The following is a 22,885-nucleotide window of genomic DNA, read 5'->3' as shown; positions in this document are numbered from 1 at the left end:
GTTCATCTGAAGAGAGTAAGTAGTCAGATGATCGAGTGCAGAAGGCTGGGTGTGCTAGATGTCTTCCTCCTCTCAGGAGTGCAGAAGGCTGGGTGTGCTAGATGTCTTCCTCCTCTCAGGAGTGCAGAAGGCTGGGTGTGCTAGATGTCTTCCTCCTCTCAGGAGTGCAGAAGGATGGGTGTGCTAGATGTCTTCCTCCTCTCAGGAGTGCAGAAGGCTGGGTGTGCTAGATGTCTTCCTCCTCTCAGGAGTGCAGAAGGATGGGTGTGCTAGATGTCTTCCTCCTCTCAGGAGTGCAGAAGGCTGGATGTGCTAGATGTCTTCCTCCTCTCAGGAGTGCAGAAGGATGGGTGTGCTAGATGTCTTCCTCCTCTCAGGAGTGCAGAAGGCTGGGTGTGCTAGATGTCTTCCTCCTCTCAGGAGTGCAGAAGGCTGGGTGTGCTAGATGTCTTCCTCCTCTCAGGAGTGCAGAAGGCTGGGTGTGCTAGATGTCTTCCTCCTCTCAGGAGTGCAGAAGGCTGGGTGTGCTAGATGTCTTCCTCCTCTCAGGAGTGCAGAAGGATGGGTGTGCTAGATGTCTTCCTCCTCTCAGGAGTGCAGAAGGATGGGTGTGCTAGATGTCTTCCTCCTCTCAGGAGTGCAGAAGGCTGGGTGTGCTAGATGTCTTCCTCCTCTCAGGAGTGCAGAAGGATGGGTGTGCTAGATGTCTTCCCTCCTCCCAGAAACTGCGTCAACCATTCAATTTAAGGTTTTTGGGGTGAAGAACTCTGAAAATGTCCAGAAGGTCTCTCTCGTCTGTCCATCTCTTCATTTAATTCTCTTGTTTCTTTGCTGATTCTCTGTTTCATTGATCTAAATGTTAGAGTGGGGTGTGAAAGTCTCCCACTATTATTGTATTATTGTTGATGTATTTTGTAGCTCTTTTAGTAGGTGTTTGATGTATTTAGATGGGCCCTCATTGGGTGCACAGATGTTAATAATTGTTAACTCTTCAGTTAGCTAGGAGGAGGGAAGAGATAGAGAGAAACAAGTTTCTCTCACACTGGATAGGACACCCGGTCACCTACCAGTGGAAAAAACAACAACCGTTAATTTTGGTCAACCTGAAGAAGGAGGAGGGAAAAGGGACACACGTGTGTAATAATGGTAATAATAAAATAAAATAAAATAGAGTAAAACCCTAACAGTCAGTCTGCAGCTTGGACCACTCCAGATTGGCTGCAGGCAGCCTGAGCAAAGACAGCCAATTGTAAGAAGTATCCAAAAGAAAAAAAAAAAAAAAAACCCTCCAGGTAGTCTTTCCCAGGCAGGGATGAGGCTCTGATCAGTCAGGTATTTGGTCACTCAGATAGAGCTCCAGCCACTTAATAAAGAGAGAAGTTAAACAAAATGGAAAAGGCTTGGAATGGCACCCCTGGTGAGCCAAGAATCTCTGTAAAGAAAATAGCTCAGCAGGAAGCCTGCTAGAAGCAGCTGTCCACCCCCTGGGAGCTGGTTCTGGGGGTGGGGGGAGGGGTGCGTTCAGAAATTATCAAAAGATTTTCCTTTCTTTGTCCCAAGAGTGAGTTATGGGACTGTATTTTAGTGTCACTCTGACCAGCCGCTGTTCACCCTCCCGCAGGCAGCCCAGTAACCTGCCCTACCCAGAGAAGCCCAGGTCGCAAGCTGCTGCCTTTTTGGAGCTCAGGGCAGCTGCTGCTCCAAAGTCGCCATCTTGGCTCTGCTTCAGCTGTTGAATTTCAGTCTAAATCCAGTGTTCTGAAGCCTCTTGTCATGGAAGCCTCCAGTTTTCACTTTTTCAAGTTGGTTTCTCTTCATATAATTTGTTTTTTGACTCTTGCAATATCAGTAGCTAGATAGATGCACTGTAGAGTCATCACACTTAGACTGTTTTAATAGAACTCTCTTAGTAGTAGTTCACCAAGTTTGATTTAATCAGCATACTTAACACTTTTACATTTTTCTTGCTTGATCCATTGTACATATTCACTGAGCAAATATTTAATCCTTATGATTTTGTAACCAAGGGATTTAAAGATTAGCTTTGAAAATAGGTCAAGGGAAAATATCTGCTTTAGTTTAAAGTTAATCATATAAGGAAGCAAAAAAGCACTTTAGAAGCTTTTGAAAAGCATTTGTGAAATGACTTTGTGTAGCTGAAACGTGAGTCAACGCTTCCCTTCCTGTTGCCAGTCCTTCCTTCATTGGTTATTATTCATTCGTTCCTTCTTCACTCATTCAGCAAACACTGCTTGAAACACTAGGGCAACAGGAAGAAACAAACAGCTCAAGTTTACTCTGTACAGGTCTGCCCCAGGCTCTTTGTGACTTGGGGGCTCAGCAGTTAAGGGGCTGAGCATGATTGTGGAAGTTTACTTCTTATTTATTTATTTATTTATTTAAGAAAGGAGACATTAACAAAACCATAGCATAGGAGGGGTACAACTCCACACAATTCCCACCACCCGGTTTCCATATCCCATCCCATCCCCTGATAACTTTCCCGTTCTCTGTCCTTCTGGGAGTATGAACCCAGGGTCATTATGGGTTACAGAAGGTAGAAGGTCTGGCTTCTGTAATTGCTTCCTCGCTGAACATGGGCGTTGACTGGTCGATCCACACTCCCAGTCTGCCTCTCGCTTTCCCTAGCAGGGTGGGTCTCTGGGGAAGCTGAGCTCCAGAGACTTCAGGTGTGGAATGACAACCCTTCAGCTTCATCACTCGGGTGAGACCTTTCCTTTCATAGTATACTCTAATTCCATTCCAGGTGTTCCACTCCCCAATAAAGTCCCCAAACCTAGATATAGACCAGGTCCCTTGAGATAGAGCATATATTCACACGTGTCCACAAACCAGGGAAAAATACATACCTGAAAGCAGAAGTACACAAAAGTCTGCGGAGAGTACCCCCCCCCCAACACTTCATCTGCACTATTAGTAAGTAAAGTAGTAACTTTAGTAAGTTCACTTCTTTTCCCAGACTCAGTGATAAGGACTTGAGGTGGGACCTGCTCTACCTTTCTTTGTCTCTGAAATGGTATTACTCAGCCTGTTGACTAGTATCTCAGAGCCTTCACTTTGCACATGTACAGACAGCACTGTTTTCAACATGTGTGTGAACTACACTATTGTGAGCACCCATCATTTAACCATCCATCATTCTTCCCTTCTCTGTATCTATTGTTACATCTATTTTATTTCTCTTCCACATGAGTGAGATCCTGTAGTGTTTGCCTTTGCTTGTATGACCTGTTTTGCTCACTTGGATACCCATTAGGCCTATCCACAGTGTTGCAAATGGCAAGGCTTCACCCCTTGACCCCACAGCTAAATAGTATAATAGTATGCCATAGTGACTTAGACCTGTCAGGGGTCACTGATGCTCTGGAGATGCCACCATGACTTAGACCTTTCAGCAGCCATTGATGCTTTTGGATGAGGTAAGCTCTGCCTTTGAACCAACCCAATTCTACTCTAGCCTCCCCTGTGCCTAGGACAGGGACCAACAAGTGACACTAGAAATGTTTTGAATGAATGAAATCCTCAATCTACCACAAAGTTCTTCAAGTATCAAAAACCTCAAATAGAGAACATCTTGAAGACAGATTCTATCCTTTTTTTTACATTTTTATCCCCAGATTTCTAGTATCTGGTGCATAATGGATGAACTGGATGTGGGTCGAATGAACAAGTATAACTCAGGACCACAGTGAATACCCCAAGACCAGAATTTTTCAGTCTCTGTCCTAAAGTTTCCAAAGAACAGAGAGGCTTGCTCCCAGGAAATCTGAGACATATCCAGAGTGACATGCAACTAAGAGGAAATTTTACTTGGTTTTTCTTTTGAATTTAGCTTTTCTGTTTTAGATTTTCTATTCATGTCCTTTCAAAAGATAACCCCAATAGGATTTGTAAAGTTTATATCCAAAAAGATACCTGGTATGTACCTTTTGCCAAATTCCATATGTATCTGTCACTCCCAGTGCCACTTGTCCAGGCTCAGTCACTTATTCTTAAAGTTACTGCAGAACCTGTTAAGAGGCAAGATATTTCAGAAAGAACTGGTCCAGGACAGGAGAGAAGTTCATTGCTACTTCCTGGAAACTTCCTCATGTCCTCTTTTCCTCCCTGGTGCTTCCAGTGATGATGATGATCATGATGATAATGGAGAAGGAGGAGGAGAAGGAGACTCGGCATAAGAAGGGAGGAAGAAGAAGAAGAAGTGAAGAAGAAGAATGTGAAGAAGAGAAGGGGAAGAAGTGAATGAAGAAGGAGAAAAAGGAAGAAGCATAAGAAGGGGAAGAAGAGTAAAAAAAAAAGAAAGGGAGAAGAAGGAGGAGGTGAAGTGGAAGGGGAAGGAGAAGAAGAGAGATTTCCTTTCCTCTTTCAGTCCCCTGACACATGCAAGTAATCTCATTTGGCTTTTATAACAACCTAGTGAAAGGGATGCTTATTTTCAGTGCTACTCTTTGTACAAATGAGACATCTCACACTGGGAACAGAGCTAGGTTGAGTGTGAGACAAGAAAGGTATGTCTATTGTGCAACTCTTACAGGAATGCCATGCAAACTCAATAATGAAGATACGTTATAGTTTGTGCAATGTTTTTAAAAACTGAAATAGAAGCAGGATCCAACAGGGCTGAGATTAGGTAGGCACGTGAACAAGTATAACCCAGGATGTGCTGTATCAGAGTCTGTCTTGATTTAAAAGTTTATTCTGTTCAATGTGGAATTTTTGACATTTTTATTTTTAGAATATTACATTGTAATGTTATCTTATTAGTGAAATTTTGTGCTTCTTAAATCTGGCCCTTGAGGCAAAGGTATAATATTACCAAAACACACTACAAAATAGATGCCTTACTGAAAACTAAATCCTGTGAGCAAATTGTGAACACAGGAATATTAATGTGTCTTCCTGAACTGGGAGAGAGGAAGTCTAGTCTGTAACACCATCATGTTTTGTAATGAAATCACGATCAGACTATCAGCAAAGAATTCAACAGCGTATGTGATAAAGACTTTACACTTCAGGGAGTTTCGTTGAAAGTAAAAGCATTCCACAGTAGCAGACAGTTGGCATCTTTCACGTAAAAGGAGGGTGTACAGGACTATAGAGAAGAAGAAATTCTCCCTTTCTGAAAAGAGTTAATTTCTCTGAAGTGTATCCCAGTTAGACCTACAGTGTAGCTAGGACGTAAAGTTCCCAAAGATGATCTTCCTTACACTTAACGTTCCTTAGGAAGGATTTTCAGATGACCTTGATCATTTCAAGTCCAGTATGCCTGTGGGGGTTGAACAGAAAAAGAATGTAGTAGGAGTCTGAAATTAGAAATGGAAATTAGAACCATGGCAGGAAGACTTACTTTATATAGATAAATATATATGTAACTACGTGGTTTTTAAATTTTTTATTTATAAAAAGGAAACATTGACTAAACCATAGGATAAGAGGGTACAACTCCACACAATTCCCACCACCAGAACTCCATATCCCATCCCCTCCCCTGACAGCTTCCCTATTCTTTATCCCTCTGGGAGTATGGACCCAGGGTCATTGTGCGATGCAGAAGGTGGAAGGTCTGGCTCCTGTAACTGCTTCCCTGCTGAACATGGGTGTTGACAGGTGGATCCATACTCCCAGCCTGCCTCTCTCTTTCCCTAGTGGGGCAGGGCTCTGGGGAAGTAGCGCTCCAGGACACATTGGTGGGGTTGTCTGTCCAGGGAAGTCTGGTTGGCATCCTGCTAGCAGCTGGAACCTGGTGGCTGAAAAGAGAGTTAACATACAAAGCCAAACAAATTGTTGAACAATCATGAACCTAAAGGCTGGAGTAGTGCAGATGAAGGGGGTGGGGTCTCCATTTTGTAGATAGCTAGTAGGCATATTTTAGCTATATTCCAAAGGGCCTGTGGCTATACTAGTTGTTTTGTTTTGTTTTGTTCTTTTTCTTTTTTCCACTGAGCCTGAAATCTGATATGCAGGTGGATCCAAGTTATTGTCTGGGGAGATGATGTCATGGCTGGGAAAGGGACCAGAAAACTGGATCAGGGAAGATAGTAGCTCCCTAATATGGGAAAGGGGTATAAATATTGTTGACTGTAAACCCCATCGATTAGATGTGATCTGGGCCTATAATCAGCTTAGGAGCCTATGTGACCTCTGCATCCCTGTAGATCTGAGCTCACATTCTGTGGTCATGAGTAGGAACATTCCAAGCTGCCCCAATATCAGGACCCATCTTCCTCAGGTGTAGCACAGAGTATGTTGTCCAGCCTCCCTTCGGGGGGTAGAACATTCTCTTCCATTGAAAACTTACTTTCTTTTGCAATTTGTCTTAGTAGACATAGAGGAATTTGGTGACTAGGAAACTTAGACTTTGGCATTATTTGGGCTCCAGTGGCTGCAAGGATGAAGGCAGATGCTAAGGGAGTGACTGTATCCCAGGGAATTTCAGCATGAAACCCCTGAACATGCGCAGCCTGGGAGGTGCCTCAGTGAACGGAGCGCTGGACTCTCATGTGAGACTTTGAGCCTTGACGTCACAAGCTCTTTCTCTCTCTCATGAACAAATCTTAAGAACAAAACAAAGAAAACTATGTACATTAGATAGTTGATTTTGAGGATCAGATACAGAATTTGAACAGATTCCCTTTTTCTTAAGCATATATTTTCTTTCTTTCCTTTAGTGAGTTAAATTATGATCAGGGAATTTTGATCATGTGCTATTTTTAGAGGAGATTGTGAGAACTGAGAATGGGTCAGGACCAAACTCCCGAGGGAGTTGAATGCTAGACAGTAATTTACCTTCTAGGTGGTAGTGAATATCAGAAGACTTTTTTTTTCTTCATTTGAGGCATTAATGGTTTGCAGTTGACAATAAAATACAACAGTTTATACATGCATAACATTTCCCAGTTTTCCATATAACAATCCTAACCCCCACTGGGTCTTCCTCTGCCTTCATGCTCCAAGATCTGAGCCCTCCCCCCCCACCCCAGAGTCCTTTACTTTGGTGCAATACACCAACTGCAGTCCGAGTTCTGCTTAGTGTTTTCCCTTCTGATCTTGCTTTTCAACTTCTATGAGTGAGGTCATCCCATAGTCATCTTTCTATTTCTGACTTATCTCACTTAACATGATTCCTGTAAGCTCCATCCAAGATAGGGTGAAGAAGGTTAAACCACCATTTTTAAAAGCTGAGTAGTATTCCATTGTGTATCTAGACCACAACTTGCTCAGCCATTCATCTGTTGTTGGACACCTGGGTTGCTTCCAGGTTTGGCTGTTACAAATTGTGCTGCTATCAACATGGGTGTACACAGATCTTTTTGGATGAGTGTATTGGGTTCCTTAGGATCTATCCCCAGGAGAGGAATTATAGGGTCATAGGGTAGGTCCACTTCTAGCCTTGCAGAAGACTTTTGAGTAGGGGGTAGCTTAATCAAACTAACAGTTTTTTAAAAGCTTAATCTGATGACACTGTGGAGGAAATAGGAAGAACTGGAAATGAAAACTATATGCAAGAAAGGAGAATTGTAAATTAAGTGACAGAGGAAATTGACATTAATGACTTACATTGATTATTAGAAGGAGCAGGGAGTATAAAAGAACCCCATGGTTCATTATGAGTACCCTAGAGAATGCTCAAGCAGCTACCAAAAATAAATGTGTGTGTGTGTATGAAATTCTGAAAAATAAAAATGAAGGAAAATGTGATATATTCAATTTTAGACATTTTATTTGAAGTGGTGGTATGATAAATAATGAAAAAATATCCCTCAGGCTGTTGAGAATGTAAACCTGGAACTGGGACAAAGATAGAGGCTAACAGTGAATTATTTGTAAATCAAGAGTTTGGATTTGGATACAATATTGGTGTATTAGCTGGACGTCCCAAAGGACTAAAATGGACACACACCACTGACAGAAAAGAAATTCCAGAAGGGGAGTCAGGCGGTAGCGCATCAGGTTAAGTGCAGGTGGTGCAAAGTGCAAGGACTGGTGTAAGGATCCCGGTTCGAGCCCCCGGCTTCCCACCTGCAGGTGGGTCACTTCACAAGCGGTGAAGCGGGTCTGTCTGTCTTTCTTTTTGTCCGCCTCTCCGTCTTCCCCTCCTCTCTCCACTTCTCTCTGTCCTATCCAACAATGATGACATCAGTAACAACAACGATAACAACAAGGGCAACAAAAGGGAAGAAAGAAAGAGAGAGAGAGAGAGAGAGAGAGAGAGAGAGAGGAAGAAAGAAAGAAAGAAAGAAAGAAAGAAAGAAAGAAAGAAAGAAAGAAAGAGAGAGATACCAGAAGAGAAGTTGGCTGAGATGGAAGAGGTTCAGTACTCCCAGTACTGAAGGAGCCAAGGGAGGAATAATTGCAAGAAGACTGGTGTGGTAGGTGAATAGTGCCAGAGCCTGCAGCTCAGAACTACACATCATCACAGGAGTGTTGAGCCTGATATCTACAAGTAGGGGGAGTGTCAGAAGTAGGAAACTTTTGGAGTGTCAAAAGTAGGAAAGTAAGAGATGATGTAGCTGATTACTATTACCTGTGCTCCAGTTGGAGTGAGTTTGATTATATTTTTCCTAGCTGACAATAGACATTTAACCTCTTTGTCTTGTCAGTGTCAAAGTCTTCTTCTCTGTTTCTAATACCACAGACCCATTCCCTTTATTTAAGAGTGAGAGAGAGAGATACCACAGCACTGGCCCACCATCCTGGAGCAACCAGTGTTGTTTTTAGTGTTGTCAGGTGGTGCCAAGGCTCACACCCAAAGCCACGTGCATGAAATGGTGTATGTTCTATTGGATGAACTATTTCCTAGCCCCTAGTTGTTATTTATTTCTTTTAATTAAAAAATTTAATTTTAGCCTGAGTTTGTTCCCTGCCATCAAATGTTTCAATGATGCTGTGGCTTTCTCTGTTTCCCTCTGTCACTCACTCACTCCCTCCCTCCCTCCCTCCACTAGTAAAATTTAAAAAAAAAAACAAAAAAAAAACGTGTGTTCTACTGTATGAGCTATCTCCAGGCCCACAAAATCTTTTTTAAAATTGGAAGATAACTTTTCTTCTCAGAGTATTTTTTAGATTGCATAAAATAAGACTTTCTTGGTCATGATGGTCTTTGCTCATTTTCCAGAAGGGTTCTAAGATAGATTTCGTTCTTTCACTTTGAGTAAGAGAAGCTCATTCATTCATATATGGTAGCTTTGGTTTTGTGTAGCCAATAGCTTTCCAGAGCAATAGAATAAAATGTTTTCCATACACTTGTTCTCCCATCTCTATGGAGCAAAGTCAGTACCACTTGAAAATGACAGTCCTCTATAGTCCACTTATTGCTTGATTAATTCACTTTCTGTTCCTACTTGGTTTGGTTTGGTGCTGTTTTTTTGCAGCCGAGAATCTGACAGGATAAACATTCCATGATTACAGCTTTCTTCACAATCATTAAAACTCTTGTTTTCTGCTTCCAGTGTTTGCTGCTTGGTAGTAGTTCATAGACTGACTAAATCTAAAACTCAAAATAAAACTTGAATTGCTTTTTGCTCTGAAAGACGACTTGGTTCCTGAGCCCCAACAAGACATCCTCAATCAGTTCTCATCAGCAACTATAGTTGAAAGACAGCCATCAAATGCACTCCTCACAAGCCTTCAGCAAGCTGGGAGTATAGCAGTGTGCAATACTACTAGTTATCGTATCTCTGGATGTCTCTGTCATGGAGTCATTCATTTAACACTTAGAAGTCCATTTGTGCTGTATGCCAGGCTAACACAGAGGCCAGTCACTGCCCTTTAGACTCTTTAAAACTTGGATCTTCACAAGTCATGAGGATTCCAATGAATGTGGTAGATGTGGCATAGTTAGTCGAAGTAACTGAACAAAGTGACTAGAGTGTAGGGACAGAGGTGAGCAAGGAAGCTGGTGATTGTTTGAGGCAGTTTGTGAAGATCTTTGCATTACTGCCTAAAGAATCTGAATGTTACCTCAAGAGCAGTGGATAAGGGATCCATGAGAGGATTATGTGAACATTCTGAGTGGATGATGGTTCATGGGGAGGGCAGACTGCAGACAAGAAGACAGTTAAGTCACAACACGTGTAGAGCCTCTGCTAAGTGATGACTCTGTGTGAAGCATTCTCAAGGCAGACGTTGAGAGAAGGAACTGAATCAGAAAGGTGGCATCTCCATGTTAAATAGAAGGGAAGGAGGGACAGAGCAAGCCCAAGTCTACAGATTAAATGCCTAGGTGACAGGACAAGCCCAAGTCTACAGGTTAAATGCCCAGACGACAGGACAAGCCCAAGTCTACAGGTTAGATTCCCAGACGACAGGACAAGCACAAGTCTACAGGTTAAATGCCCAGATGACAGGACAAGCCCAAGTCTACAGGATAGATGCCTAGATGACAGGACAAGCCCAAGTCTACAGGATAGATGCCTAGATGACAAGACAAGTCCAAGTCTACAGGATAGATGCCTAGATGACAGGACAAGCCCAAGTCTACAGGTTTGATGCCCAGACGACAGGACAAGCCCAAGTCTACAGGTTAAATGCCCAGACAACAGGATAAACACAAGTCTACAGGTTAGATGCCCAGATGACAGGATAAACACAAGTCTACAAGTTAAATGCCCAGACACAGGACAAGCCCAAGTCTACAGGTTAAATGCTCAGACGACAGGATAAGCACAAGTCTACAGGTTAAATGCCTAGATGACAGGACAAGCCCAAGTCTACAGGATAGATGCCCAGATGACAGGACAAGCACAAGTCTACAGGTTAAATGCCCAGATGACAAGACAAGCACAAGTCTACAGGTTAGATGCCCAGACGACAGGACAAGCACAAGTCTACAGGTTAAATGCCCAGATGACAGGATAAACACAAGTCTAAAGGTAAGATGCCCAGGCGACAGGACAAGCACAAGTCTACAGGTAAATGCCCAGATGACAGGACAAGCACAAGTCTACAGGTTAAATGCCCAGACACAGGACAAGCCCAAGTCTACAGGTTAGATGCCCAGATAACAGGACAAAGCTGGAGGTGTCAGCCTTCGGCTCCCCAACACGAGAAGGGTGACACCAGCTGAGTCATCGGAGGCTGGCTTAGTCCCTGACGTGAACAGTACCTGTTCATCTCTGATACCAAGTATGAGGTAGGTTTGGCATCTTGAAGTTGAGACCTTTGGAACAGTGCTGAATAAGGATGAGTCAGGCTTTGTGGGTAAGGCCCTTGCATTTCTACATCAGCTTGGTGAAGGATGCAAGCTTGCTTTTATCACACTGCTGACTTTCAGCCTTGCTTTTTAATAGCTTTATAGTCCTATGTATGCTTTGTTCCCTTTGATAGTGATTATGATACTTAGTACTTTGTATTTTTGGAGCACCCAACCAACAGGTAGTCAATCTGCATGATGTCTCTGTGAGTTAGTGGATGGGAATTATTGCCCCATTTTCAGATGGGAAAACCCAAATACTAGTGTTTTATAGTCTTACACTGACAGGACTTTGTCTCAGCACATTCATATTACAGCATTATTGTTGGACTTACTAGATTGCATTTTCCATCTCACTTACTAAAAAATCTCAGCATCTGGGTTTATGAGAGGGCAAGTAGGGTCAGTGGTGGTACACTCAGTAGAGAGCACATGTCTTTACCATGACAAGAACCCAGGCCCAAACCCCTGGCCCACTCCCTGCAGTAGGGAGGCTTCACAAGGAGTGGGGCCGTGCTACAGGTGTCTCTTGCTCTGTCTCCCTCTCTGTCTGCCTCTAACACCCACTAAAAAAAGTGAAAGAAAGGATAATGGCGGGTGAGGAGAGCTGTCAGGAGTAGTGGAGTCATTCTGCAGGCACTGAGCTCCAACAATAACCTGGATGGCAAAAAAAAAGAGAAAAGGAAAGAAAAAAAACAAGCAGGATACAGGAAATGAGTGAGTGATCACGTGACCACGCTGTGACTGGATGGGTTGTGGGGCAATGCTGAGAACAGTCATGTAGCCAGGTGTATCCAGGCAAAGAAAGCCTGTTTCCCATTGGAGCCATGACGTCATAGAGCATCACTTCATTAAAAAAAAAAATGTTCTCTTGTGGCACTTTGAGCTGACATTGGCAGTATACACAGTCACAGGGAGATAGCAACTACAGAAGTATTTAGGGGCTGGGGAGACAGCATAATGGTTCTGTAAAAGACTTTCATGCCTGAGGCTCTAAGGCCCAAGGTTCAATCCCCAGCACCACCGTAAGCCAGGGCAGTGTTCTAGTCTCTCTCCATCCCCCCTCCCTCTTGTTCTCTGTCCCTCTCTCTGTGATTAAAATAAATAAATAACGTGTGTGTGTGTATATATAAAGAAAAAAGTGCCTATTTCAGGAAGTACAGTGTTAGCAAGATGGAGACCTCAGGTTTGCTGCCCAGTGCTCCATGCATGGAGTATCACTCTGGTCTTTGGTCTTTGTTTCTAAGTAAATACAAAATAGAAAAGTGTCTGTGTTATATGGCTCTGTGATAGGCTGGAAAGAGACCTGACTGACTAGGATTCTCCCAGGGGGAGACTGAATGGCCTTGTGCCCGATTCCTAACCAACAACACTGTAGGAAGGCTAAGATGTTTGTCAGCTGCCTAGCATGGAGCCCGACAATTACTGCTTCACAAGTGACTCCTGTTGTTTTTATCCTTATTTGAAGACTAGGTAGAAAGCTGAAGAGGCTCGCTGAACGTTCTGTTGAATGTTAGGACCAAGGAAATTTAATTTTTGAGGAATAGCAGCCTATCCAGGAGCCAGTGAAACCCTTTGCTACAGAGAAAGCTAGACCTGGTAGTGTGCTTACTCACTGACAAATACTGCAAGGTGATTTCAGTCGGTCCATCCTCATGAGCCTGCCAAAGCACTGCAGCCACGTTACAGTAAACTTTTTATATTTGTTGCATCACAGAGATTTATTGAAGTGATAAAAGTTATTATGGAAAACAGTGTGCAGTAACTATGGTGACAGTTATTTGATCTCACAGCAATTAGCTAAGCATCTGGCTGCACAATGCTTTCACAATGCCTTTCTGGTTAGTTCATTAAACAAAATTAGCTTTTGTCTGAACTGCCTTCCTACAGCGTCCTAAATTTGACTTTAGTTCAAAAGAACTGGAGAGTCTACATAAAACAAAACAAAACAAAAAAAAAACTACCTTTCCAGCTTATTGTTTGGGGACGTATTTGAGGCTGAGATTAGCTTTTATTGGTCGCTGATAGCAGTGTGGTCATGACTCACCCCTGACCCTGTGGCATGTGTCTTCCAGTTTAGGAGAGTGGGCTGAGGAGTGACCAGAAAAGTTTCTTTCTGCCCTTGTCCCTGGCTCAGACGGGAGTGGGGTCAGCTGTGGTGCCTTCCCCATGACTATTTCCTCACCTGTGAAACTGGGCTGCTGTCTCGTGTTAGATCCTGAGGTCTGGTCACTATGCTACTTTCTTTCCTTCTTCCTTCCTTCCTTCCTTCCTTTCTTCCACTTTATAGTCTGCTTTCCAGGTCCTGGTGGGGCCCAGAGACAGTGAGTGCTGAGGTTCTCTCAAGCCCGTCTCCTCGGAACCCTGCTCGTGCCAGTTGCCTCTGGTCCTGCTCAGCACCCTCATGCTGTGTTGATGTCGCCCTCCTCCTGGTAGTAAACATGTGCAGATGACTCACCTGAGTGGCGATGTTGGTCTCAGAGAACTTCCGGACGCTTGAGGCAGAGCCACCCCAAACAGGTTTATGGAAGACACATCTGCTGTGTATCCCCGTGCTCCGCTCCCTGTCTACAGTGGCCACCCTGCCGACCAGATTCTGAGCACACAGGGAAGCTTCAGGCATTCAAGATTTCAAAACATGAAAATTGTGAAAACGAAACCGTAGTGATGTTTCCATTTATTTACTAAACTCAGAAGATCCCAAAATAAACCAGCAAAACAGGGCTTTAAAATCGTCATTGCGATTTCCTTGTGTGGATTCTATTTTAGTTTTTGCAACGTTAGAGATCACCATGCTGGGCTGACTTTTCTTACTTAGGCAAGTAAGAAACAAAGAGACACCCAGTACCGAAGTCCCCAGGACATTGACGGCCAAGGTGCCCAGCATGTGAGACCCTGCCTGTGCAGCGAGCAAACTGGTGATCCATCTTCCCACCCCGACTTCTTCAGCTCTAGCTGGGGAGCTGTCGCACCCTGCCAACTTCATCTTAAAAACTTGTGTTAGGTGCTGGCAGTGGCGCACCTGGTTAAGTACACACATTACAAGGCACGAGGTCCCAGGTTCAAGCTCCGGGTCCCCACCTGCAGGGAGGAAGATTCACGAGTGCTGAAGCAGGGCTGCAGGTGTCTCTCTGCTCTCTCCCTCTCTGTCTTTCCCTCCCCTCTCAATAATAAATAAAGATATATGTATATTTAAAAAATGAGTGTTCTGTGCTGTTGAGTCAAGCTCTTCTTCAGGTCACTGGGTATTGCCCACCAGTCTCCATTTCAGGACCAGTCTTCCTGAGTACAGAGTAAGATGCAGCTTGTTTGTTCAGCCGTCCCTGTTCCTGCACTGACCCTGTATGATGTTGTTGTTTTATCTGGGAGAAAACACTCCACAATTCTCTCTTATACATTCTCTTCCTTCTTCATAGAATGAATTGTTTCTTTCACTTCAGACGTAACTCATTGCTATTCCTGTGAAACGTCCCTCTCTTACCCACCCCCGACACCCCAACTCTCCTATGTCAGTTGTGTCTAACTCTTGGGCAGATTTTTTTCCATACTTTAAGGCTTGGGGCCGGATGGTGACACACCTGGTAGAGCATACATGTTGCAATGTGCCAGGACCAGGGTTCAAGCCCTAGGTTCCCACCTGTAGAGAGAAAGTTTCATCAGCAGTGAAGCAGGGTTGCAGGTCTCCCATTCTCTCTCCCTCTCCCCTTTTGTTTTTCTTGATATCTAGCCAATAACTAAATGCTTAAATGAGTAAAATATCTAAAACAAAAACAGAAAAAAGGGGGCCTCATTTCCCCCTTCCCTTCCCAAGGTGCCCAGCATGTGAGACCCTGCTGTGTAGCGTGCAGACCAGTGATCACCCCCATCTTCCCAGCCTCACGTCTTCAGCTCTGGTGATGGTGTTTCAGCCTCACGTCTTCAGCTCTGGTGATGGTGTTTCAGCCTCACGTCTTCAGCTCTGGTGATGGTGTTTTCTCTCTGAATGCCCAGGGTAGCCACACGGGATATTCACCCTGCAGCCTCTCAAACTGGTTTTCTTCCTCTCTCGATATACAAGGTTTCATGTGGCTCTGGAGTGGTACAAGGAGCACCTGGCGTGTTTTAGGCACAACATGGTGCTTTGTCCTCATCATCACGGGAAGCATTAAAATCTACATTTTTATCACAAACTAAGTGGCAGAATAACTGGTAGTTGGAAGAACTGGAGTCTGAGCACAGGACACTCTGTCTACAAAACCCTTTCACTTTTCCTGTCACTGGCTGCAGTCTGGTATGACTCAGCCCCATTCTGACTCCGGGCTAAGCAATGCAGTTGAAGAATCACTGGCTCCGCTTCATTTTCCTTTTATCCCCTGCCTTTGTCCAGTCATCAGTCACAAGAGGCCTGCGTCCCTGTCCAGGTCTTCTGTCCGGCTCTACTGCTCTGTGTCTGCTAAGCAAGTGACACAGGATGCTCCAGATGTCACTTTTATACAAAGACAGAGTCATTTAGATAGAGTGACCCGTGCATACTACCCCCAGCCAACAGTTGACACTGACAGACAGGCCCTTCTCATGACAGCCTTTAAGCTGCTGCTGAGAACTGAAATGACAGATGAACCCCGGTTTCCACTCAGCTCTGCACCTTAACTAGCTGCTGCTGATCTGTTTCCCCCTCTTAACTGCTGACGGCCACTAGTGTACTGAAGCTCTCTCTTGCTTCTAGAAAGTGGGTAGCTAGTTGTCTTCTAGACTCACTGTTGCGTTTGTTCACACTTGTTCTTCTGCTTGGCCTGCTTTCCTCTTATCACTGTACAGTAACTAGATACAAAAACATCTTAATCTATGAGGTAGGTATGTCCATTATTGATAGACACTGCCTAACCTAGAGTCAGATATGTGATAGAAGCTTAGTAAGCATGTGAATGAAGAAAGGAAGGAACTATGGACTCGCCACTGTGCACGTCTCACTCTCATCCCAGATAGCCAGGGGACGGCACAAGCACCCTCACCAGCGGCAATGTCCAGGCCTCAGACACTCAGGATTCCACTGTGCACAGCTCACTCTCATCCCAGATAGCCCGGGACGACACAAGCACCCTCACCAGCGGCAATGTCCAGGCCTCAGACACTCAGGATTCCACTGTGCACAGCTCACTCTCATCCCAGATAGCCCGGGACGACACAAGCACCCTCACCAGCGGCAATGTCCAGGCCTCAGACACTCAGGATTCCACTGTGCACAGCTCACTTTCATCCCAGATAGCCCGGGACGACACAAGCACCCTCACCAGCGGCAATGTCCAGGCCTCACACACTCAGGATTCCACTGTGCATGGCTCACTCTCATCCCAGATAGCCCGGGGACGGCACAAGCACCCTCACCAGTGGCAGTGTCCCGGCCTCACACACTCAGGATTCCACTGTGCACAGCTCACTCTCATCCCAGATAGCCCGGGGACGGCACAAGCACCCTCACCAGTGGCAGTGTCCCGGCCTCACACACTCAGGATTCCACTGTGCACGGCTCACTCTCATCCTACATAGCCCGGGGAACAGCACAAGCACCCTCACCAGCGGCAGTGTCCCGGCCTCACACACTCAGGATTCCACTGTGCACAGCTCACTCTCATCCCAGATAGCCCGGGACGGCACAACCACCCTCACCAGTGGCAGTGTCCCGGCCTCACACACTCAGGATTCCACTGTGCACAGCTCACTCTCATCCCAGATAGCCCGGGACGGCACAAGCACCCTCACCAGTGGCAGTGTCCTGGCCTCACACACTCAGGATTCCACTGTGCACGGCTCACTCTCATCCCAGATAGCCCAGGACGGCACAAGCACCCTCACCAGCGGCAGTGTCCAGGCCTCACACACTCAGGATTCCACTGTGCACAGCTCACTCTCATCCTACTTAACCTAGGAACGGCACAAGCACCCTTACCAGCGGAGTGTCCAGGCGTCACACACTCAGGATTCCACTGTGTACATCTCACTCTCATCCTACATAGCCCGGGGACGGCACAAGCACCCTCACCGGCGGCAATGTCCCGGCCTCACACACTCAGGATTCCACTGTGCACAGCTCACTCTCATCCCAGATAGCCCGGGACGGCACAAGCACCCTCACCAGTGGCAGTGTCCTGGCCTCACACACTCAGGATTCCACTGTGCACGGCTCACTCTCATCCCAGATAGCCCAGGACGGCACAAGCACCCTCACCAGCGGCAGTGTCCAGGCCTCACACACTCAGGATTCCACTGTGCACAGCTCACTCTCATCCTACTTAACCTAGGAACGGCACAAGCACCCTTACCAGCGGAGTGTCCAGGCGTCACACACTCAGGATTCCACTGTGTACATCTCACTCTCATCCTACATAGCCCGGGGACGGCACAAGCACCCTCACCGGCGGCAATGTCCCGGCCTCGCACACTCAGGATTCCACTGTTCCCAGACTGACTTTTTTTTTCCTTTGTGTGTAGACACAGAGAAAAGAGCCATCACGGCACCATTACATCGTCCACTTAGTTCCGTCTGTGCTGGGTACCGCATATCTGGGCTCAAACACCAGACTTTTTGCACTGTCAGCTTCACTAGCTACTGAGTTGAGTGAGCTATCTCCTGTCCCTTGTTCAGTGTTATCTTCCCAGTTACAGATCACTACATGTTTGCAATTTTTGGATGTTTCATATTGAGAGCCGTCTATGGACCGCACCCATGGCTAAGGTCTCGTTCCCATTGGCTCTCTCCACCTGTTCCACCCACCCCGCAGCCTCTGGTAGCCTCCATTCTGTTGTAAGACTTGAAAGGGCTTTCATTTTGATTGCTTTGTTTCTTTATATTCTGCATATGAGTGAGTTGATTATTCCCCTCTGACTTACTGCCTAGTTCAAGGGCCCATGCATGTTGAAAGTGGCAAGGTTTCCTCTTTGTCCATTCTGTGCACAGACCACCTGTTCCGTTGCCTGCATCCTTAGCAGATACTCAGGTTGTTTCCCTACATGGCGACTGTGAAGACTGCTGCCGTGTGCACACCTAGCTTTTTGAATCAGTGTTTTAATATCCCTCTTAAATACCCACAAGTTTTTCCTCCAATTTTGTATCGCTTTGTTGATATTGGGTTGTCAGAAAACTCATGACATTGTTTCTATGTTTTTCTTTTCTTTTTTTCTGTTTCTAATTATGTGGATGTGTTGAATATGCTGTTGTTGTGGTTTTGCCTCTGTGGTTTGCTGGGGCTCAGTGCCTGCACTATGAGTCCACTGCTCCTGGAGGCTACCTCTCCCATTTTGTTGCCCTTGTTGTTACCCTTGTTGTCATTATTATTATTGTCTTGCCGCTGTTGTTGGATAGGACAGAGAGGAGGGGAGACAAAGACAGACAGACACACGCCTGCAGACCTGCCTCACCGCCTGTGAAGTGACCCCCCTGCAGGTGGGGAGCCAGGGGCTTGAACAGGGATCCTTATGTTGGTCCTTGCGCTTCACACCATTTGCACTTAACCTGCTGTGCTACCACCAGGCCCAGTTTCTGTTTTTCTATGTAAAATACACTGTGACTTTTCCGACAACCCAATAGAATGTTTATTTATAGACTTGTTCTTGTCTTGCTGTTTCATTTCCACAGCTCTCCAATCAAAGTGTCAGCATACATTCACTGTGTCCTACCATAATGACTTAGATTCCCAGCCTCCCCTCCACTCCTCCCTTCCCTTCTGAACCCCAAGTCTGCTGTAGTAGACCACAGTCCATTGAAGATTCATCATGTGTTGTCCTTTGCTTTGGTTCTTAGAGCTCATCTGTGAGTGAGATCGTCCAGTAATGTCCTTCTCTTTCTGTCTGACTTCATTCAGCATGACTCCTTCCAGTCCTGTCCAAGTTGTAGAAAGGAGAGCGTATCATCATTTCTTACAGCTTGTAGTCTACCACTGTGTGTGCGTATCTGTGTGCATGCCACAACTTCTTTGACCCTCTGTTGTTGGACATTTACTCTGTTTCTAAATGTTGGCTATTACAAATACCACTGCCACAAAAGAAAAAAAGAAACAGAAAGCAATCAACTGTCTCTTAAGACCCTGGGAGAACGGTTGTGGTTATCCTTGGGAGTGGGAGAGGGGAGGTGAGGGCAAAGAACTTCAGTAGTGGTGTGGAGCTCTATCTTTGTGACCTTATAATACTGTAAATCACTAATAAAAAGTAAAACAAACATGGTGTGCATACATCTTTTCAGATAAGTGTTTTTGTTTTCCTTGGATAGATGCAGGTTGTATGGTAAGTCCATTTTTAATGTTTTCACGAATCTCCAAACTCTTCTGCGTTGACTACACAAATTTGCGTTCCCGTCAATGGTATGAACGAGTTCACGCTCTGCACGCCCTCTCAGCACGTGTTTCTGTCCTCTGTCTGTAGACCATTCCCACAGAGGTGCGTCTCATCTTGATCTGCATTTCTCTGGACGAGTTCACGCTCTGCACGCCCTCTCAGCACGTGTTTCTGTCCTCTGTCTGTAGACCATTCCCACAGAGGTGCGTCTCATCTTGATCTGCATTTCTCTGGACGAGTTCACGCTCTGCACGCCCTCTCAGCACGTGTTTCTGTCCTCTGTCTGTAGACCATTCCCACAGAGGTGCCGTCTCATCTTGATCTGCATTTCTCTGGTAATCAGTGATTTTGAACATTTTTATATGCTTTTTGTCCCTGTGAATATCCTCTTTGATGATTAGTCTGTTCAGTTCTCTCCCCCATGTTTTAATGGGTTGCTGCTGAGTTTCATGAGTTCTGTATAGGCCTTGGCTCCCCCTTCTACTCTGACAGGGTGTTTCTCTGTTCTGGTAATGGTTCCTTTTGCTGTGCAGAAGCTTTCCAGTTTGATATAGTCCCAATGGTCTATTCCTTCTTTTATTTTCATTGCTATTTGACTCAAGTCTCTAAAGACATTTCCAAAGTAGACATCATGTTCTGTTCTGCTGATGTCCTATTTTATTTTATGATTTCTGTCTTACATCTAAATCTTGGATCCATTGTGAGTTCTAGACGTGTACTTGTGTCATATTTTAGTTCTTTTCTCTCTTTTTTTCTTTATTGAGGGATTAATGTTTCACAGTCAACATTTAGTTCTATTTTTCACCTTTGTGAGAACCCCATCTGTTTTCCTACTGTCTGCACCACTTTACATGCCCACCAACAGTGTTCACAGGCCCCTTCTTGCCTGTAGCCGCCAACACCACTTTTAATAGTGGTGCAGTGAACATTGTGGCAAGAGAACCGAAATCTCACTGTGCCTCTGACTGGTATTATCCTAATGACTATTGATGAAGAACATCTTGTGGTACTCTCTTGACTGCTCGTGTGTCTCCTTCAGTGGAGTACTTATGTAGACCATCTGTGCAGGCCAGGGAGACAGGATAGCACTACTTGACCAGCCCCTGATGCCTGAGACCTCAGGGCTGCAGATGCAGCCCTGAGCACCACAACATGCAGAGCCAGCTCTGCTCTTATTTCCCTTCCTGTGGCTCATGAGAATAAGTAAATATGTGTGAACTTTGTTCATTTTGTTATTGCTGTTGTAGTTATTGTTGTTATTGATGTCGTCGTTGTTAGATAGGACAGAGAGAAATGGAGAGGGGGGGGAAGACAGGGATGGGGAGAGAAAGACAGACACCTGCAGACCTGCCTCACCGCCTGTGAAGTGACTCCCCTGCAGCTGGGGAGCTGGGGGCTCAAACCAGGATCCTTACATCTTTGTTTTATTGGGAGTTTTATTTTCTTTAATTATAAAAATGAAAAAACCAGAGGATCTCCGTGGCCTCGCATCTTCAAAAGCTTAGAATTACCAGTTAACTACATGTGTATTTTTCAAAGGAAGTCACCAAAAAGGACATTCCACTCTTATTACAAAGCTACTCGAGGGTAAATATTTTGATAGCGTGGTTCAGTGCCCCTGCCCCAGGCAGTTAGTGCAGACAGCCTGAGAGACCAGGGCTGCGCCCACGCCACATCCTGGGCACTGCAAGTGCCCCTCTAGCAGCAGGGGAGCAGCATTTTCTGTGCCACTGACTCAGAGGGGTCCTTCTAAATCAGGGCCTCACTGCTTCAGAATGACAGGCTGCTTCAAGCTCTCTCCTAGACAGATTTACCAGGAATCTGTACTGACATAACTACCTTCTTAAGAGTACTGGCAGTTGACTGCCTGAACTTAATACCTGCTGTGGTGTGCTTAAGGTTAGGGTGTTGACTAGTCATAAGGCAAAAAAGATGAATTCAGACAGAAAGACTGCTACTTTGACATTTTTCCCTCCTTCCTTCCCCCTTCTTTCTCCCTCCTCCTTCCTTCCTCCTTCCCTCCCTCTCCTTCCTCTTCCCCTCCCCCTCTCTCCTCCTCCCCTCTCCCTCCCTCCCCCCACCCCTTCCCCCCATCTCCCATTCCCTCACAGACTCAATAAAGAATTCTGATCTAGTTACTAAGTGCGTCATCCACTTCTGTCCTTAGAGAATATGCATGCGTGGTGAAAATGAAAATGTTGACTGCGTTCCGTGCCTGTCTTCTCCATGTATTGTTCCAGTGTGTGGCACTTTAAAACTGAAACACTTTTTTCCTTTGCACCAAAGTCTTATCTTTATTTTCTGGAAAGAGAAGATGTGTCCATGGTGGCAGTCAGGACAATGCTCAGCTCCTCACCTTTCCTCTCTGCCCTTCTCTGCATGAAGTTAAGGACCCTCTTGTGCTTGGGTACCTTGAGCCGCAGCCACAGTGTCTCTGGGATCATCCCCACAGGGGCCTGGTTTGAGTACAGGTGCCAGCAGCTTATCAGCAACTTCTGTGACAGTTATAAGCAGACTGATGTGAGCTTTAGAAGTGTTTTAGCTTTCTGCCAATGACAGTGTCTCTTCTTTAAAAAGCGTGTGTGAGATGCAGTTAGCTACTTGCCCAAACTACTTGGGGGGAGCTGGAGCAACCCTGCGGTTCCTTTGACCTGTGACTACCTGATGTCCTGTGGTAGGTCCTCCATGCTGCAGTCATCCTAGTTTGTGAGGCCATTAAGCCCAGTTGAGAGTGTGCTGCAGGTTTCTTATGTCATCCAAGACCAGTTCTGTCACTAAATGACTATGACAGCAATACTGGCCACACATACTGTTCAGTGGATTAAGATTCAAGAACCCTGAAAGTCTGGTGCTCTTCAGATCTGTCTCTGTCCTTGATGGAGCTCATAGTCTGCTCATTCAGAATCCAGTGCTGGCTGGAGGAGATGAGTAGATGGATCCTGTGCTGGCCAGAGAGAGAGAGGAGACAGGTGGATGGATCCAGTGCTGGCCAGAGAGAGAGGAGATGGGTGGATGGATCCAGTGCTGGCTGGAGGAGAGAGGAGACGGGTGGATGGATCCAGTGCTGGCCAGAGAGAGAGGAGACGGGTGGATGGATCCAGTGCTGACCAGAGGAGAGAGGAGATGGGTGGATGGATCCAGTGCTGGCCAGAGAGAGAGGAGATGGGTGGATGGATCCAGTGCTGACCAGAGGAGAGAGAAGATGGGTGGATGGATCCAGTGCTGGCCGGAGGAGAGAGGAGACGGGTGGATGGATCCAGTGCTGACCAGAGGAGAGAGAAGATGGGTGGATGGATCCTGTGCTGGCCAGAGAGAGAGGAGATGGGTGGATGGATCCTGTGCTGGCCAGAGAGAGAGGAGATGGGT

The 22,885-nt window shown here is 45.6% G+C and overlaps 1 protein-coding gene and 1 long non-coding RNA gene across 2 annotated transcripts in view; one reads left to right on the top strand and one right to left on the bottom strand.

Annotated features, from left to right (window-relative positions):
- Positions 1–22,885, top strand: part of NSMCE2 (NSE2 (MMS21) homolog, SMC5-SMC6 complex SUMO ligase) — a 295,700-nt gene that overhangs the window by 191,158 nt on the left and 81,657 nt on the right. The gene's annotated exons all lie outside the window — the stretch shown is intronic.
- On the bottom strand, positions 2,018–13,773 carry LOC132541341 (uncharacterized). Its single transcript, XR_009552524.1, has 4 exons — positions 13,671–13,773; positions 13,398–13,517; positions 5,186–5,287; positions 2,018–2,260 (listed from the first exon to the last, which is right to left on the bottom strand). It is a non-coding gene; the product is annotated as an uncharacterized LOC132541341 (long non-coding RNA).

This window comes from Erinaceus europaeus, chromosome 1, assembly GCF_950295315.1.
Source record: "Erinaceus europaeus chromosome 1, mEriEur2.1, whole genome shotgun sequence".
In the NCBI taxonomy this organism is placed as follows: domain Eukaryota; kingdom Metazoa; phylum Chordata; class Mammalia; order Eulipotyphla; family Erinaceidae; genus Erinaceus; species Erinaceus europaeus.
The sequence above is the reverse complement of the archived record's forward strand: the minus strand, read 5'-3'. Positions and strand labels throughout refer to the sequence as shown.